The sequence below is a fragment of the Bos javanicus genome, chromosome 8 (genome assembly GCF_032452875.1).
Source record: "Bos javanicus breed banteng chromosome 8, ARS-OSU_banteng_1.0, whole genome shotgun sequence".
Taxonomy (NCBI): Eukaryota; Metazoa; Chordata; class Mammalia; order Artiodactyla; family Bovidae; genus Bos; species Bos javanicus.
Window position 1 is genome coordinate 67,906,300 of NC_083875.1, and position 18,483 is coordinate 67,924,782.

Consider the following 18,483-nt stretch of genomic DNA (forward strand, 5'->3'; position numbering starts at 1 on the left):
ATGCTCTATATTTTAACTTGAGTTATATTTGTATGAAGTTTTTGAAGTTCACCTAGTTGTTCATTCATGATTTGTGTACACTTCTGTATATAAATTATACTTCAATAAAATTTTCACTTAAAATTATTCTCATAATAACTTCTCCAAGATGGTTCTTTCTTTCTAACTCACCAATGAGGAAATGAAACTTGGAGAAAACAAAGAACTGGTCCAGTGTCACATGGGGATGAGAGGCAGATGAGGATTCAAATCCACCCTGTGTGCATTCCTGATTTTACATGCAGTGCTGTTCTCTTCCAAGTGTTCCTCACTGGGGCTTTGTCCCCTCAGAGGCAGGAACCCTCATTTCTACTGGTCTTGTGCTCCAAAGGCTGGACACTACAGCCCAACATACGCTCAGTGCTATGGACTGAATATTTCTGTCCCCTAAATTCATGCATCAAAGCCATAACCTCACATGCGATGGTATTTGGAGGTGGGCCTTCGGAGGTGATCAGATTTAGATGAGCTCATGAGGGTGGGGCCCCCATGATGGGATTAGTGCCCTAATAAAGAATAGAAAGATATTAGAGCTTCTCCTTCTACCACTCAAGGACACAGCAAGAAGGTAACCATCGGCAAAGCAGGAAGTGAGCCCTCACCAGACACCAGATCTATAGGCAACTTGATCTTTGACTTCCTGGCCCCCAGAACTACGAGAAATGAATGGTCAATTTTTAAGCCATCTACACTATGGTATTTTGTTATAGCAGCCCCAGCTGACTGAGGCACCCAGTGAGAAAGAGAGGAAGGCCAGAAGCTAAATCTATAAACCTGGCCACCTACTCTTTTTCTCTCCCTCCCTTCTACTCTCCTTTACTTCCTGGTTCCCCAAAGTGCTCCCGAGCTTGCCTGGTTCTTGACTTGGCCTCCCTACTTGGCACAGCGATGTCATCTTTAGGACATGGGAGGCAGGGTGACCTCAGCAGAGCTCCACAGTTGGAGTGGTGGGGGAGAAGGGGGAGGAAGAATGCTGTCCTGGCTGCCTGCCTCTCCCTCAGGCCACCTGCACCTCCCACCACCAGGCAGGATAGGGTCTTTTCCACTCAGCTGCTCCCGGGCGAGGTCCTCAGGGTGAGGGGAGGGGCTGGACTGACCTGCTCAGCTCCCCTTTCTGGGCCTCCAGCGCGTGGCCCTGCCTCTTCCACCTCCAAGTCAGCTTTTCTCTTCTGCCCACAGAGAAGAGGGAGTGAAGCTGCTGTCTGTGATGGCAGATTACCAGAGCAGGGATTCCTTCCCTCCAGCTCCCTCCCTCCCCTGCACAGTTTGGGGGTGTTTGAGTTTCTGCCTCGCTGAAGAATCAGGACCTGGATATAGTCAGGAGCCTCCTCTGAACAGACTGATCACCAGCCTCCCACAGCTTAGGAAGGGAGTCGCTGCCAGGAAAGGCTGGGGGTGGGGGACAGCCGGCTTCTCCTTCCATTTCCTCTGGCCAGAGGAGAGCGCTCAGCTGACATGCAGAGTCTGAGGATGTCCAGCAGGAGGACTGGTTTCCTCCCAAGCTCCCACTGCTGTCTCCTCAGGTCTTGGACTAAGCACTATACATACATGATGGGCTGCAAGCTGCACCCCAAGGTGCCCTGAGAGGGCACCATTATTATCCCCATCTGACAGAGACAGAAAATGAGGCCTTGGGTTTGAAACCTAGCAAGTGGCCATGCCTGACTTTAAACCTGGCTGAGGCCAACAGAGCACTAGTTCTTTACCTCCAACGGCGTCAGGGTCGAGCATGCAGGGCCTGGCTCAGGGCAGACCTCACCGCCAGTCAGGGAAGCCAGCTCCCACCCAGGCTTGCAGGCTCCTCTAGACCTCACCTTAACTATGTTTGCTCTTTCACCAACCCCTGTACCCCGGGTTGGTCTATAATCTCCTTTAACCCCTTTCATCCCTAGTCTTGGGACCTTGCTCTAAGCTTCTTCCTTGCTTGTAAACTGAGGCTGACCTTAGTACCTACTCCATAAGGTTTCTGTATGTACTGACTGACTTTTTTTTTTAAAGATCAAATGAGAGTTTGTTACAATGCAATTGACAAGAAAATTTAGTTACTTCTGTGTCACACAACATTATAGGATAATAAGAATTACAGTAACATTATACCAGGACATATCATATGTTCTTAAATTTCATGTAATTTCTAAAATACTTACATTAATAATGTTCATCCATACAATATAACCTAAGACTTTTTCCAGGTAATATAAAGTACCAGATAAACCTAATTAACGTAATATGTCTCTTTCTCTCTCTTGTGATGTTTTATTTGCAAATTAGTCAGGATATAATTAAAAGCTTAGTAAATGGCAGCTAGTTTTTGTTTTTGTTTATTCAACATTCAGGATTTGGTAAATCAAGATACTTTGGGGGGTCTAACCCTAGGCTCAAACTCTTGATATATTTTTCTCCAACTTTCCCTGGGCTCTATTTCTTTTCCTTCATTATCTAAGGAACTGGAGACACTTCCATTTTGGACCTTTGGAGACTGTGTGTGCTGTGTTCAGTTGTGTCTGACTCTTTGCAACCCTGTAGACTGTGGCCCACCAGACTCCTTTGTCCATGGGATTCTTTAGTAAGAGTACTGGAGTGAGTTGCCATTTCCTCCTCCAGGGGATATTCCTGACCTAGCAATCCAACCCACAAATCCTGTGTCTTCTGCATTGCAGGCAGATACTTTACCTCTGAGCCATTAGTTTTTTTTTTTTTTTTTTAAGGTGAGTAATCAGTATCCGTTGTTAGTCAATATTGTTCTTAAAGTGCTTAGAAATCACGGATCTGACCAATAGATAGTAAACTCCCGAGGACACTGATATCCCTGGGGACTTAGAGTCTGCCAGGCAGGAAGAACTCAGCATATTCAAGGAGAGGAGGAGAGTCAAAACATGGTTCAGTATGTCCAGCATCTTGTTAGGGTGATACAGAAGGCCAGAGGTTAGGGTGCAGCTGGAGCCACCTCCTTGTGCCCCCTGTAAGCCCCCTGAGTCCCAGCCAGGAACACCTGCTCAGGCCCAGGGATGGATGAGATGAGACTTCTCTGCCTCCCCTGGAGGCATTTCTGGGGTCTCTGGCTTTGATGTTCCTTTGGGCCACCCCTTATCTTTTGCCTCCATGTTCAGCTCAGGTTGTTTTCATCACCACCTCCTTGTTGTTTAGCACGAAGTTGTGTCTGACTCTTTGCAACCCCATGGACTGCAGCACAGCAGGCTTCCCTGTCCTTCACCACCTCCTGCAGCTTGCTCAAACTCATGTCCATTGAGTCAGTGATACCATCCAACTATCTCATCCTTTATCTCCCCTTCTCCTTTTGCCCTCAATGTTTCCCAGCATCAGGGTCTTTTCTAATGAGCTGGCTCTTGGCATCAGGTAGCCAAAGTATTGGAGCTTCAGTTTCAGCATCAGTCCTTCCAATAAATATTCAGGGTTGATTTCCTTTAGGATTGACTGGTTTGATCTCCTTGCTAACGAGAACCCTTGTGGGTTTCCTTTTCACCTGAGTCCAGGGAGGGGAGAGGGGAGGACAGAGCTGAGGAATCCAGGGTACCACCCCCACTTAGCAGCTGAGGGCACGGAGAGTGACATGGAGCAGTGCCAAGGCTGCACCCAGCAGCAATGCTCAGTTTCCCAAGGGATCTGGTACATGCTGAACACCCTGAGATGAGATTTTCTGGCCAAAGAAACCTTTACAGTTACCTCTCTTAGAAACCAGACTCTCCCTCGTGGTGGCAACATATTTGTCGCAAAGATTGAGATCTTAAAAGGCCTTTCTGGTCCTCAGAAGCGGCTGATCACTGGAGTCCCTTTGCTCCTGTGGCCTCAAAAACGCTGAGCAGCCTGGACAGGCCTGTGCAAGGCAGGGAGACAGTGCTGTTGCTCCCAGAAACCGCCATGGCCTCCTTGTCCCTATCATTCAGCCATTCCTGGGCCAGGCAATAGAGCACGGTCCTTGTTGCTGGTGGAAAGGATGGCAGGGAAGAAAGTGAGGGAAGAAGGGTTCTGGGCTAGTGTTGTCATCTCTTCATCTTAACTTCCTGTCTTAGGACACATTTCCCTGCGGCCCTGCTGGGTGGAGAATCTTAACATACACCACTATATCCAACTCTTGGCAGACTTCCCTAAAATCACATCATGCCAATGAGACAAGACCTAATTTTGGGTTGCCTCATGTGGCTTTCACAAGCTCTACATCTCAGCTTCTGAATCCAAGAAGCAAGGTCAAGTGGGAGTTTAATAGCTGCCGGCCGGGATGGTGCAGAGGGCAGTCCTTTGAACTACGTCTCCAAGGTTCAAGGGAGGTTCCCACCATCCCTTAATTTAAAGGAGGAGACAGAGATAGCCTGGAGGCAAGTCCCATGGTTTCCTTTGTTCTAGGCAGCTCACTGAGGTCTCTTCACGTTCTCTAAGTCTTAGCACTTGCTGGCCCCTCAGCTGAGTTAGCATCCCCTCTCCCAAAAGCTCCTAAAAACCAGGTGCTCTGTCCTCAACAGATCCCAACATGCTAGAATGGAGAAATTGCTGGACTCTGAAGATAAGACCTAATGTCAGATCAGGTACAGGAAGTCACCTCAATTTTCTGGGTCATGCCATTACCACGGGAAAGCTTTCTTCACTAAACACACACACAGGGACTTTCCTGGTGGTCCAGTGGTTAAGAATCTGCCTTTCAATGCAGGGGACCAGGGTTTGATCCCTGGTTGGGGAACTAAGATCCTACAAGCCTCAGAGCTACTAAGCCTGCACCATAACTAGAGAGCCCAGGCACTACAAGGAAAGATCCACAGGACACAGAAAAATCTTCATGACAAAACTAAGACCTAATGCAGCTAAAAAAATGAATATTTACACACAAACACACACACACAACCACAGAGGAGGAGGATAAAGAAGGCAATATTGAGCTCTCCTGGAAGGAGCATGAAACACCAGTTTGCTTGTTTCACTAGAGAGGACTCAGGTATGGGATCCTGAAACTGACTCTGTCCCAAAAAGGAGCCATTTTTCCTGGGTCCCCCCAGGCTGCCTGCTCCCATCTTAAGTGCCATTTGCGTGCGTGCATGTTCAGTCACTTTAGTCATGTCCGACTCTTTGCAACTGCATGGACTGTAGCCCACCAGGCTTCTCTATCCATGAATTCTCCAGGTAAGAATATTGAAGTGGGTTGCCATGCCCTTCTCCAGGGGATCTTCTCGACCCAGGGATTGAAACTGCATTTCCTGCACTGGCAGGCAGTTTCTTTAACCTCTGAGCCACCTGGGAAGACCTAAGTGCCACTGCTGCTGCTGCTGCTGCTAAGTCACTTCAGTCGTGTCCGACTCCGTGGGACCCCAGAGACAGCAGCCCACCAGCTTCCGCCGTCCCCGGGATTCTCCAGGCAAGAACACTGGAGTGGGTTGCCATTTCAATAAATGTCCCTCAGATTCTCCAATGTGGAATTCAACCCCCTCAGCCTTTTGCATCCTCTTATGGGAGTCTCTGCCAGACCTGGACCGTCTTGCAGCTGTGCATCTCCCACGGACAGAGTGCAGAGACAGAAGTTTCATTTTATTTGTTTTTCTTTCTTCCCCCTTTCCTGACCATACGTGCTATCTAATCCAGAAAACATCCAGATCGTAAAAACATTGCCTTTGAAGCCAGAGGCAGGAGAAAGAAAGGGATGCAACCTAAACTGCTTCTCTCCAGCCATTCACCCTGGGGAGAAATCTTCCTCTCCTAAACTCTGCCCCACACACGTGCACAAGATGGCTTTGTGGGGTCTTCCTGAGGCAGCAGAAAATCCCAAGGTTTCTGAGTACCCCCCTCGCCGCTCATCCTCCTCTGCACACACATTTGGTACACGCCAATGTGAGCATCAGGGCTTACCTGGTGGCTCACAAGGAGAAGAATCTGCTTGCAATGCAGAAGAACCGGGTTTGATCCCTGGGTGGGGAAGATCCCCTGGAGAAGGGCATGGCAACTCACTCCAGTATTCTTGCTTGGGAAATTCCATGGACAGAGGTGCCTGAGGGCTATAGTCCATGGGGTCTCCAAGAGCCAGACACTATTAAAGCGATTTAGCACAATGTGAACAAGAGATTTACTTTCAGTGCTGAGCCTTGATGTCGGAGCAGTCAAAGATGTCCTGTTCATCTGTTCTACATAATTTTATAAGTCAATTTTAATGTAGTCAATTTGACAACGGCGGTGGAGATCCAGAGTGACAGAGGTGGTAGGGATTCCCTCCCATCTGTTTTCGGTTACAATTACCCCCTTTCACCAGAGTGAGCAGACAAGAGGGAAGCTGTCATAGGCATCATTGCCTGACCCCTTGGCCATGTACCTGGGCCAACGGTTCACGACGCTTCTGCATGGACAACTCAGCCTCCTGCTGGGTTTCTGCCGTTGGAGCTGATGGAAAGGGGATGAGACTGACATAAATTGAGCTCCTACTATGTTTCACATGCTTTGACTTATACTCACTCTTGTAATTTTCATAAAAATTCTATGTGGGACACAAAAAATCTTACAGATGAGACAACTGAGGCTCAGAGAGGCTAAGTGACTTGCCCAATATCACACACAACTCTTATGTAGCAGAGGTGAGATGTGAACGCTGGTCTGATTCCCAAATATACATTCTTTCTGCTGTCCCCTCCCAGACTCATCCATAGTACTGGCAAGCATGAAAAAAATCTATGCTTTACCTCTATTAGGATTTACCTACTCTCTCTACTAGAGCTGAAGGTTGCCATCCAGGTGAGAAAGAACTGCTTTGGGAGCCTAAGAGCAGGTGGCATAGGCTGGAGTGTTTTGGGAGAAAGAATCTGTGTCCCGGTGACACCTCACTGGAGACGTCACAGGACACTGCCACAGCCTTGCCCCTCCCTTGGCTAGCCAGGTTTTAGCAGGTAAGAGGTAGCTAGCTCTTGGGTAGATATCTTGCTTGAGGAACCTTCCAGAGGAAGATGGGGAATGGTGTTCCAAGAGCTTCAGAGATAAGGGCAGGGGACCCCTGGCATCCTGTCCTTCTGAAACTGAAGGAGGTCCCTGATTGATGAGACCGGCCTCTCCAGGCCCTGGAATGCACACCTGCCTCCTGTCCAGGAGTCTCTCCTGATGTGGCATCAAACATGCTGGGTGGCTACAGTGACTGGTGGCACCTGCAATCTTCCCATTTAAATGTCCCAAGCTGAAACTGAGCTCCAATCCTTTGGACACCTAATTCGAAGAGCTGACTCATTGGAAAAGACCCTGATGCTGGGAAAGACTGAAGGCAAAAGGAGAAGGAGGCAACAGAGAATGAGATGGTTGGATGGCATCACCAACTCAATGCACATGAATCTGAGGAAACTCTGGGAGATAGTAAAGGACAGAGGAGCCTGGCGTGCTGCAGTCCATGGGTTGCAGAGTCAGACACGACTTAGCAACTGAATAGCAACAACAAATCTTCTCATTTAAACTGAGCACATGTGAGACAGAGGCAGAGACCTCATTTCTCATTTTTGAAAGACGGCAACTGGTAACTACAGCCAATGGCCTCGTAAACCTTACTCTCATGTTAGCCAGGAGCCCCTCAGAACTTTTAAGACAAAGGAACCATCAGAGGAAGAGAAGGAAATAAAGCAGCTGAAGCACTCAGAGAAACAAGACAAGAGAGAAAAATGGAGACTGTGGGTATCAGCTGTCTCTGGCATACAAGGAGAAAGCCTCAAAGACTGAGAGCATCCCACTACTGATAAGCTCTCAGACGTGCCCTTGGGCAAACCTTCCTGACGCCCCAGGTTGGAGGACCTGATGCATCCTACTAGCCCCCAGTCCTTGTCTACAATTAGCAGTGGGTGAATGAAAGGAGTCTGAAGTGGGAGCACCAGTCCTGGTTCTACACAAACTAGCTGTGGGACCCTGAGCAAGTAAGTCCCTTTCCTGCCTAAGTCTCTGTCTCCATCCATTAAAAAACAACAACAACAAAAAGCCCTGGGCTTCCCTGGTGGTCCTATGGTTAAGAATTCATCTTGCAATGCAAGGGACACCGGTTCGATTCCTGGTCTGGGAAGATACCACATACTGCGGAGCAACCAAGCCTAAGGGTCGCAACTACTGAAGCCTATGCACAGAGCCTGTGCACTGAAAGAAGAGAAGCCACTGCAATGAGAAGTTCGCACACTGCAAAGAAGAGCAGTCCCTACTCGTGCAACGAGAGAAAGCCCTCATGTAGCAATGAAGACCCATCACAGCCAAAAGATCCCTCCCCCTCCCCCACCCACTCCCTCATCCTCCTTGATTTCTTCCAGGTCCAAAGCTATGAGGTGTTGCCTGTATCTTCTGTCATAAATAAGGCCTAGACCCTGCACACTGACCTCTGACCTTTGAACCTGGACTAGGAACTCCTCTTTCCTTGAAGCCTCGGCCACACTATGTTTCCAGACTGCGTGGGATCTCTGGGAATGTGTTCCATCAACTGGGACATGGGAGGAGACTAGAAAAGCATTCTAATAAATGTTATTTCTAGAAAGAAGCCTCTCTACCTCAAATCCATCCTACACTCCGTTGCTAGATGAACTTCTCAAAACCAAGGTCTGTTCAATGTCACTCTTCTCCCTAGGACTTCAGTGGCTCCACGCTGCCTGCCGAACTCTGAGCCAGGCACACAAGACCATTCTTGATCTAACTCAACTTGCTTTTGTCTCCCTGCCATTTCGGGTCCCTATCTGTGCCACCCACTCCCCCATCTCTTTGAATCACACCCAACCCACAGGGTCCTTCTCAAATCTTCCAAGATGATTTTAGACCAGCTGGGCTTTGTACTGTGGTTTTGTAAAATGTGTCTGTCTCCTGTCCCAATACAGGATGCTCCAGGATTCAGCAGAGTATTTGACACGAACCTAGCATTCTGTGACTTTAAAAGAATGAAACTAAAAGAGAATGAATTGTGTTCCTGGATTCTGATACAGCAGCTCTTAGGGGTAAGTAGAAAAAAGACTTGAGGAAGGTTTTGTTGCAGATAGATTGGGATTTAAGGAGATTCCCTAGCGGTCCATTGGTTAGAACTCTGTGCTTTCACTGCCAAGGGCACAGGTTTGATCCCTGGTCAGGGAACTAAGATCCCTGTAAGCCCTGTGGTGTGGTAAAAAAAAAAAAAAAGATATTTAAGGGTCCTTTCCACCCAGAGACTTTGTGTTTTATGCAGAGTAGGTTGCACTTCTTCAAAGAAGGCTCTTTAATTTCCTAATAAATCTTGGAATGCTGGCCTTGATGGTCCTGTGACAGCTCTACCTAGAAGTGAGTCTATCATCTAGAGAAGGTTCTAAGTCAGCAGATGGCTGAGGCAAGGCTAGGAGGCCTGGGGACACTGACAGCCCTGCACTCCTGGTTATCCTTGTAGATGAGACATCGGCTCGGGAAAAGCCAAGCACCCTGTCCTTGCCTGACTGCAGCTGGCCCGGAGCCTTTGAGCAGGGCAGCTGCAGGCCCTCTGAGGGGAGGGGCGCCGGCAGCTGGGGTGCCTTCCTGGGTCCCTAGGCTGGGGCCCTCCCTTCTCTGTGCAGGTGGAGGGCTGGGGACTCTGCCCACTGGCTCTTGTTTTCCCCACCTGCCTGCAGTGCGGTTTGCCTGCCGGCGCCGACAAGGCGTAGGGGCTGGGGGAATTTGATCAGCAAGGAGGGGGAGGTTGTCTCCCTGAGATATGAGCACAGTCTAATCCCTCCCTCCCTCCTCCAGGGCAGGCAGGCTTGCTGCTGAGATGCTGGGCAGGCAGGGGAGCAGACAGGAGCTGAGGCTGAATTAGCTGAAGGTTACCATGGGTCAAGAGGTACCCTGGTTGCCTAACTGTCCTTCTGAACCTGTGCTGCCCTGACCTCTTGACTGCTAAGGTGCTGAGGCAGATGTGGCCCAGGCATCCTCCAGGCGCTGTCTCTGAGCGATTGGTGGAAGGTCAAGGGCAGGTTCAGGGCTCCTTCACCCAGACTTATGCCCTTTGATATTCTCAGCATGGTTCCCTGGTGTCCCTACCTCCCTAGCTGTGCAGAGGCTTCTGTTCACAGGGTTTTCCCATTATCTTTCTTGAGAAAAGGGTGGGAGGGAAAGGAGGCCGGGTCATGGGCCCACCAGGTTTTAAGCCAGCTGGGGTTGGCACTGAGTTCTTCCAACCTCTCCCAAGAGACCAAACAAATGTTATCAGTGACTCAGAGAGCCTCCTGTCAAGGTCACTCTGTTCTGCCTGATGCTGTCTCTGCTGTTTGACGAGAACTGACTCTGCTGTCCGCCTCCCACCAGCTCCAGTGCACTGCCCAGGCACTGGGTGGCCTCTCTCCATGACAGTCTTGACCCCTGGCTGGAGATCACGGGGCCTTCCATGCCAGGGCAGAGGGCCTCCAGCTTTCTGCTTCCTTCGCTCTTCTGTTCTTTTGTGGTATTAACCCTTTCCCTCCCTGAAACTTCCTCACCCAGATAGGAGACCAAGCCCTGAAAGCTCCCTTGGGATTCCTCCTCTTCTCATGTGCCTGAGATCCCAGACCCTATGGTCCTAGGGCAGCAGGTAAGGAAGTGTTAGTCTCTCAGTAGCCCCCCATACTCCTCTGTCCATGGAATTCTTCAGGTAAGAATACCTGAGTCGGTAGTCATTCCCTTCTCCAGGGGATCTTCTCCACCTAGGGATCAAATCTGGATCTCCTGAATTGCAGGTGGATTCTTTACTGTCTGAGCCACCAGGGAGGGAGACCTGAAATGGCTGGCTAGGAAGGACCACCATAGCCCTCACTACCCTCAATCTCGACTATGTGGGGCTCAGCCCCGAGTATGTCCAGGGCCTGGTGCTAGGCACAGGGGGCATGACACACTTTCCTTTTCAAGAAGTTTATCTCTGAGAATTCCTGGGCAGTTCAGTGGTTAGGACTCCAGGCTTTCACTGCTGAGGGTCTGGGTTCAATCCCTGAGTGGGGAACTAAGATCCCACCCTTGCAATATTGCTAAAAATAAAATTTTAAAAGTTTATCAACTAGGCAGGGAGGAAGGATATATAAGTTACATTTTAATTCATGGGAACAGATGTTCAAGGGAGAAATAAAGGACCAGACTGGGCAGGGCAGCCCCAGTAGTGAGCATACCCCTCTTACCCTGGAAGGCCTGGGTCTCCTAATAGTCCAGCACCCACTCACCTATGGCCCATTGCCCCACCACCCAGGGTGGCTGGGGTCACAGGGACAGGTGCTGGCAAGCCTGAGCTTTGTTCTCCTGCCTCCCTTGCTTTCTCTTACCTCCTTCCCTCTCCCCTTTCCTTGCATGCCTATGCTCAATTCTCTCTCTCTTCAGCAGGAATATAATGTTCGGCTGCTTTCCACCCACTCTCTGAATGCTGCCAGCGAATAATGACTAAGGTGGTGGGTGGAAGTACAGCAAGTTGAGACCAATTTAGCAGTCCGGGGTGCCAGGAGGAGGGTGATTTAGCAGCAAATAGCTTTGCAAACAGCAAGGAGAGTGAAGATGCCCCCAAAGCCAACAGACCAGTGAGCCAGGTGCACAGCCCTGCCCAGGTGCCTAGGGCAGGGACTGCCTCAGCTGCCTGGCAGCCTGTGCAGGGAGGTTAGGTCATGTGAGGGGCAGGACTTGTCCTGAAATGCCAATTCATTTTCAGAGTCATGCCCACCCCCGATCTCAGCTCTATTTTGGACGTCTTTGAGGGGTCCACGTTCCTGTACACCCCTGGGGCTGGCAGTTTCACTAGTTAGGTCCTTCTTCTAATGGATGCTGGGGCCTCAGAGGATCTACAGCCCTGAGGGGCTGATGGGAACTGGAAAGACTGCTCTGGGCATGGAAGAAACAGAGGTCCTGTGGTTTTGGGGGAGGGGGCTGCCCCCAGCATGCTGTGGACCATGCCCCAGAGAGAGGCCAACCCAGGTGGACACTGGTGTGGGGCTTGCAGGGCAGGCCAGCTGGGAGTCTTGAGGACTGGTATTATGGGATATGACTGCAAGTGTGGTGGGTATCAGAGGAGAGCTTACCTGAGATGAAGAGATGATGAGAATGCATGGGATGTGTGTGTGTCTGTGTGCGTGTGCGCGCGCGCGTGCATGTGTGCACATGTCTGCCCACAGTCATCTTAAAGGCAGTTCTCTTCTTCCACAGTGATTAGCTGACATGGAAGCAAATCTGTGGGTGATCTGGGGAGGGCGGCTCTTTCCTGCCTTTGTTCCAGACGCTGGACGAAACCCACATCACATCTGTTCAGACACCAATTTGGCCTGTCACTTATGAAGAAAAATCACCTCTCTGCTGGACTGATTAGGACAATTAGTTTTAGCTGTTAGGGTACGTATGCACCCGCACATAAACACACACACTCACTCTCTCCTCTGTCTCTTTCACCCTCTCCCCATTCCCTGCCCCGCCCCCCCCCCCCCCCCCCCGACTCCCTTGCCTCCCCTACTTGGAGCCCCACTGCACTCTCTTGCCACCAACCCTCCATCCAATTCTGTCATCTGGGAGGCAGCCTCCGTATGTGACCACCCCTGAAGTCTGGTTTCCACACGCTGCTCACACTACCAACGAAGAGACCGCTAATCCCATTTTAGTTTAGGACTTTGTTGCATATGGATAAGGTGGGAACACTGAATTAGATTATAGATGAAAACTCGGTATTCCAATGAAACGTCATTAATTCAGACTCTGTGAAGACAAAATCTGCATAATTTCAACATGGCATGTACTAAACCTTATGAGTTGACTAGCTATAAAGAGAAAGAACCGACATAAAATACATTTCATTCCTTAAAGTGCATCTCAAGTAGAGATGCCATTATGCCAGATACTTGTTTCTTGTTTATTGAGCTTAAGCTATATGCATAACAAGTGCTTGGGGATAAGAAGGGGGCGAACAGAAAAAGGGGAGAAAAGTCTAAGACTTTCAACAAGCTTGAATTATAATAAATATGGAAGTAAACAAGTTCTTATAATTTTAAAAATCTTTCTTCTTTCCGTACGTTAAACACTTGACAACAATTCACTGAACCTAAATCTATTTACTTAATTCGGCTGCGTGGTTACTGCTCGGATTGGGAGTCAAGATAGAGCAGTTCAACCCTGAGCATTCCACTTAAAGTCTTGGGTAAAACTCCTTTACTTCTCATCTAATTTTCTCATCTGTCAAATTGCAGAAGAAATCTCAGAGTTGTAAATAATAATAATAATCCTTTTGAAGTTAAAAAGTGCTATTAAAATCATTACAATAGGAAACCCAGGGATGGTCAGGCTGTCTGGTGGGAGCCTATCATCTGGCAGGAAGTAAGAAAGAGAAGTAGGATGAAGATTGCAGGTACACAGGCAACTATGCAAAGCAGCAGCAGCTAGAAGCCCAACTCACCCCACCTGACTCTGGATGACAGTCAGCAGGCCGACTTTTCCGCACCCCTGGAAGAGCCCATCCGTGGCTAAGCTATACACTCACTCTGCTGGAGGCAGTTGTAAAGAGCAGAGTTACCTCCCACCCGGCATTGCCCAGTTTTGTCTGGTCTGCATGGCTGGTCAAGCCAGTTAAAAGGAGGTAACAGGCTCCCTCCAGGGGCTCCCCTTGGAGAGAGAGACTCATCTCCTGGACTGTGAACTTGCATCTGGGAGCTATGACCTTGTTGCTGCTATGCTTCCTCTCTATAGGAAAGGTATAAATTCCTTCCTTAGGTTCAACTTCAAGGTCTCATTCACAGCCACCTCCACCCTAGAGTCTTCTAGCTTACCTCCCTCCTGGGGAACAGCTGCCATATTCAAAGTTGTCCCGATCTAGTTTTCAACGTACTTGTCACTGACTCATGGGGGCTGGCTCCTCCTCAATCCTCATCACAAGTTTTATTTAGCAAGACCATTATTTAGTCATTTTGTTTATCCCCCATCACCTTGGCACCTTGCATGGATAAGACTTTTAATAATGAAGCAACTTAGGACGCATGCACCTCCATATAAGGTGCCAGGGAGATGAGGGATAAACTGGGCTTCCCTGTTGGCACAGTGGTAAACAATCTGCCTGGTAATACAGGAGATGCGAGTTTGATTCCTGAGTTGGGAAGATCCCCTGGAAAAGAAAATGGCAATCTATTACAGTATTCTTGCCTGGAAAATTCCATGGACAGAGGAGCCTGGTGGGTTATAATCCATGGGGTCATAAAATAGGCAGACATGACTGAGCACAAGAATGAAAGAACGCGACACATGAGATTTTCAAACTTGGGTGATGATCTTTGAAAGGAAAATGAAAATCATCAAGGATCCCTGAGAAAGCATGTGAAATACTGACATGAGGAATAACGGGGTGGTGCAAAGAGCATGGGAAAGGAGTCACCGGACTCTGAACCGTGTGACCTTGGGCAAATCACAGCCTGATGACCTCCCCAAGCATGGGAGCAACTCATACTCCCAGCAGAACTGTGAGAGTGTCCATTCCAGAACAGTGTTTTTTAAACTGCAGCAGCACAAAAATCTATTCAAAAGCCAGATCAGTGACCCACCATGTAAATCGTCTAAAGATGTCCCAGGCAGTTGGAAAGATTTCCCAGGTTTGTTGGCCAGACCCCAGAAACACCTCATCACTGCCCTGGAACCACTGCCCCCTGGGGGTTCCAACTGCAGGATTTTGAAACCTCAAATCTAGATCACACCTATCACCTCCTACTTGTATAATTATACTTCTCGGTCGAAGGACCTGGAGATATAGTGCGTAGGCTGGCAGGGTGGGTGGAGGCTGGGTTTTCTTTAGGCTCCCAAACTACTGGAGGCAGGAATCAGGATGGAGGAGCTCCAGTTAGACAGAAGCCCTGAAACAGCTGGCCCAGTAATACAGACAGGAAAATCAGAGGTCATGCCAGTCAAGTGTCCTTCAGCAGAAACCTGATGCTGGGAAAAGTGCTCCCACCAAGTCTCTGATACCTCTTTTATGTCCAGTTATTTTATTAAACACGCATTTCCTAAGGACTTCCTCCTAGAAGCCAAACACTACTCTGAACTGGGAATTGATGACACAATCTCTGCCTGTAGGAACTTTGGAGGCTCTTCAGGAGCCTGTGGGTAAATGCCAGGAGAGCAAGGAATGACGGGAAGGCAGGTGACCCAGACTTAAAGAGAGAAGGGACAAATTGTTGGAGGAGTTGCTCCTGTATGGTTAAAACCTGAAGTACAAACGGGGGCTAGCTGGGTGGAGGTAGAGGAAGAGGGCAAGAATATTTTGCACAGAAGAAACATGTTCAAAAGTAACAGAAGAATGTGCAAAGAGCCAGGGTCAGCGCTAAGCTGAGCTGAGACCCTTGCTTCTCCATTTCCTATCCTAGCAATGGGATTGACGTCGCCTCCTCTAATAATCATACATACCCTGTGGGGCTGTGCTGAGAATTAAAGGAGATAATGAGCCAAAAGTACTGGGCACACAGGGTACTTAGTGAAGGGTATTAAATGTTGCTAAATATTTCCCACTACACTAGTCTGTAAGCTGTGTAACCACTGGCTTGCCATCACAGGTTTATTCATCCTTGTAGACTCACTTTCAGGCCCAGGGCCTTGCCTTTTGTAGACACCGAATGAATATTTTTAAAATGAATGTTGAAAAAGTGCAAAGGAGTATATCTATGTTTTGGGGATCAAAAAGCCATTTTTCCATAGCTAGAGCCCATCTATCTCTGTGGCCATATAGGCAGATGCATGGTTTCTCGAAATAGCTCAGCAAATTTTCCCCTCACATGGTCCCAATGCACTGGCTCTCCCCAAGCCACACTACCTAGCCGCCCCCCTTCAACGGCAACTATCCTGACACATATCCACAGGGACACATGGGCAGACAAGGGGCTCTTCCTATAGACAGACAGGAGCAGAAGCCGAACTATTAAAACAGGTTCTACCTTGTGAAGCACAGAGGCTGCCATCAACATTCAAAAACCCCACCATCTCAAATGTCCCATCCTCCCTCTTGCTCACATGCTGGAACCTTCAAAGAGACACCCTTCTTTTCCAACCTGAGTTTCTTCTCATCACCAACAGATGAGTGTCCCCGGCTCACATCCACCCAGCCCTGATCCCTTCTGCTTGGACTCCTATTTGTTATGCCTGACTTTGCTCCCATGAACTGTGGACCTCAGGAAAGTCCTGCCGCTCTGTGGCCTCACTTTTTTCACTGTCAGAACACAGAGAGTCAGCGATGCTCCATGCTCACCTGGTAGTTATGTCTCAAGGGTAAGGGAGATAACAAATGAGATAACGTCTATGATGCACAGAAAACACCTCAAGAAGAAAGGCTCTGGATAAATACAAGGTGTAAACGCCACACCTGATTAGCGTGTATGCCTCTGTCCACAGACTTCAACCATAGATTCCTCTCTCCTCCATCCCTGAACATAAACACCCTTCCTGCCTGTAATCACTGTCTCTGCTACACATCTTCACGTGCGTACATATACCCACAGACTTTCAGCACCTATATTTCCCCCAACATGCCCAGGGAAAATTTTTTTTTTTAACTCAGAGGAAGCTCAGTTTACAAACGCTCCCTTGCCCCTACACACAGGCTCTTTTTCAGGACACAGGAAGAAGTGCCAAGCAGACAGCTTATCTCTCAAGCAGGGCATTTCAGCTCCCACCATGTGGCTTCAGGAGATCCTTACCTGGCACAGCTCCTGCCAAGGGCTTTCCAGGACGAGGTAACTCCTTACTAGTTTGCCAGTACCCAAGACCAGAACAGAGCAGCTGATGGCAGCGAGAGGATGTGGCTGGAAGGCCAGAGCAAGGACCCAGACACTTTAGATGCTCAGCGCCCTAAGTACTGCTCATTCCTGGGAAATTAGGGCCCCGAAATCAACGAATCAGGAGCACTTTCCTAGGCACGACACAATCGTGAGCAAGCAGACCGCTCAGGTCCTCCCAGTTTAGTCCTTTCCACGTGGAGCATCAACCGGAAAGCCTGTAGTGGTTGGTGCCTGTTGCTGCTGAGTTCTGTGCTCTAAAGGCTGGAGTTAAGCGTGTGGAAGGGTGAGTGTGTGTGTGTAGGGGAGTGGGGAGAGAGTGAGGGGCTGGCTGCCTGTGGTGGGTGAGGGAAAGAAATGAATGTGATATGTGTGTAGGTGGGAGACTGTGTGTGTGTGTTGCTTTGGCTGAATGAGTCCAGGCAGTGCTAATTTGCTTCACTCGTGTCCGACTCTGTGAGACCTTGTGGACTGTAGTCCTCCAGGCTCCTCTGTCCATAGGATTCTCCAGGCAAGGATACTGGAGTGGGTTGCCATGCCTTCCTCCAGAGGATCTTCCTAAGCCAGGGACCGAACCGGTGTCTCTTACCTCTAACCTGCATTGGCAGGGAGGTTCTTTACCACCAGCGCCACCTGGGTAGCCCCAAGCAGGCAGGGGGCCACTTAAATACCCAGGTTCATCACCCACCTTCTCTATCGATCTCAGCCCCTGTGACCTATTCCTTCAGTGGAACATTCTAAACCTCCAGCTGCACCCGTGTCCCCGCCACCAGTGCAGACACACACAGCCCGTCTCCAAAGTTCCAGACAGCAAAGTTCAGTGGCCCGGCCGCGGCTGTCAGACCCTGCCTGCACATCTCCCGCTTCCTCATTTCTGGACTTCAGTGTCACCCAACAACTCTGCCCTCGTAGATCAGACTCGGGACGGGGAGTAGATAAACCCGGTCTGTAGGAGACAAAGCCGGAAGGACGGGCGCACCCTCCTTTCTTCCAGGCGGGGACCAGACTCGCCGCACGAGCCCGGGCAGAGGGGAGACCCTGACAGTTACATGCGGAGACAAAGACACCTGGACAGACGCCGGCACAGACAGACAAAGACCCACTGACGCGCTGGCACGCCGCGGGGAGCGCAGTTTCCCGGGAGCCCGGCTCCCTCCTTGGGAACTGAGCGAGACCCCTGTCCACCTCACCTTATCTGTCCCTGCTCCTGGGGCTGACTTCAGGTTTTTTTCTTTTCTTTTCTTTTCTTTTCCAGTGTGTTTGGCGATGTGCTCCCGTCTCTCTTCTCGCGCTGGCCGGGCGGGTCCCGAGATTGCTCTCGGCTCCGGCTCGCTAGATGAGGCGAGCAGAGAAACTTTCTACCTCGCCTCCCGCCCGGCGCCGCCCGGCCGCCTGCCCGCTCGCTGGCTCCCTGAGCGCCGGCCCCAGCGCGGGTCCGGGAGCCTCGGGCAGGCGGGAGGGCAGGGCGGGGCGGGCGGACCGGGGCGGGGTTGGGGCCGCTCATTGGCCGGGGCGGGGCGGGGCGGGGCGGGGCGGGGCCGGCGCCGGCGCCGCTCGTTGGCTAGGGCTGCCGGCGGCTCTTCCCAGCGGCTCGGCGGCCTTTGTTCCCAACTGACAGCTGGGGTTGCCCTCCACCTCCCGCTCGCCTGCATCCGCCTACCGCGCGGGGTCCCGACTCCCCCAACTCTTCGATCTCACTTTCAGCAGATCCCTCCGGGTAGCCCCGTCTGCTCGATCTTTTTCTCCCCCCTCTTTTTCTTCCCCCATTCCT

At 50.1% G+C, this 18,483-nt stretch overlaps 1 protein-coding gene across 1 annotated transcript in view; it reads right to left on the reverse strand.

Annotated features, from left to right (window-relative positions):
* Nucleotides 1–18,168, reverse strand: part of LZTS1 (leucine zipper tumor suppressor 1) — a 67,152-nt gene extending 48,984 nt beyond the window's left edge. Inside the window, exon 1 of the mRNA XM_061425829.1 lies at nucleotides 17,903–18,168. The gene's annotated coding sequence lies outside the window, so the exon portion shown is untranslated. The remainder of the gene's footprint in view (nucleotides 1–17,902) is intronic.
* Between the last annotated feature and the right edge of the window lie 315 nt (nucleotides 18,169–18,483).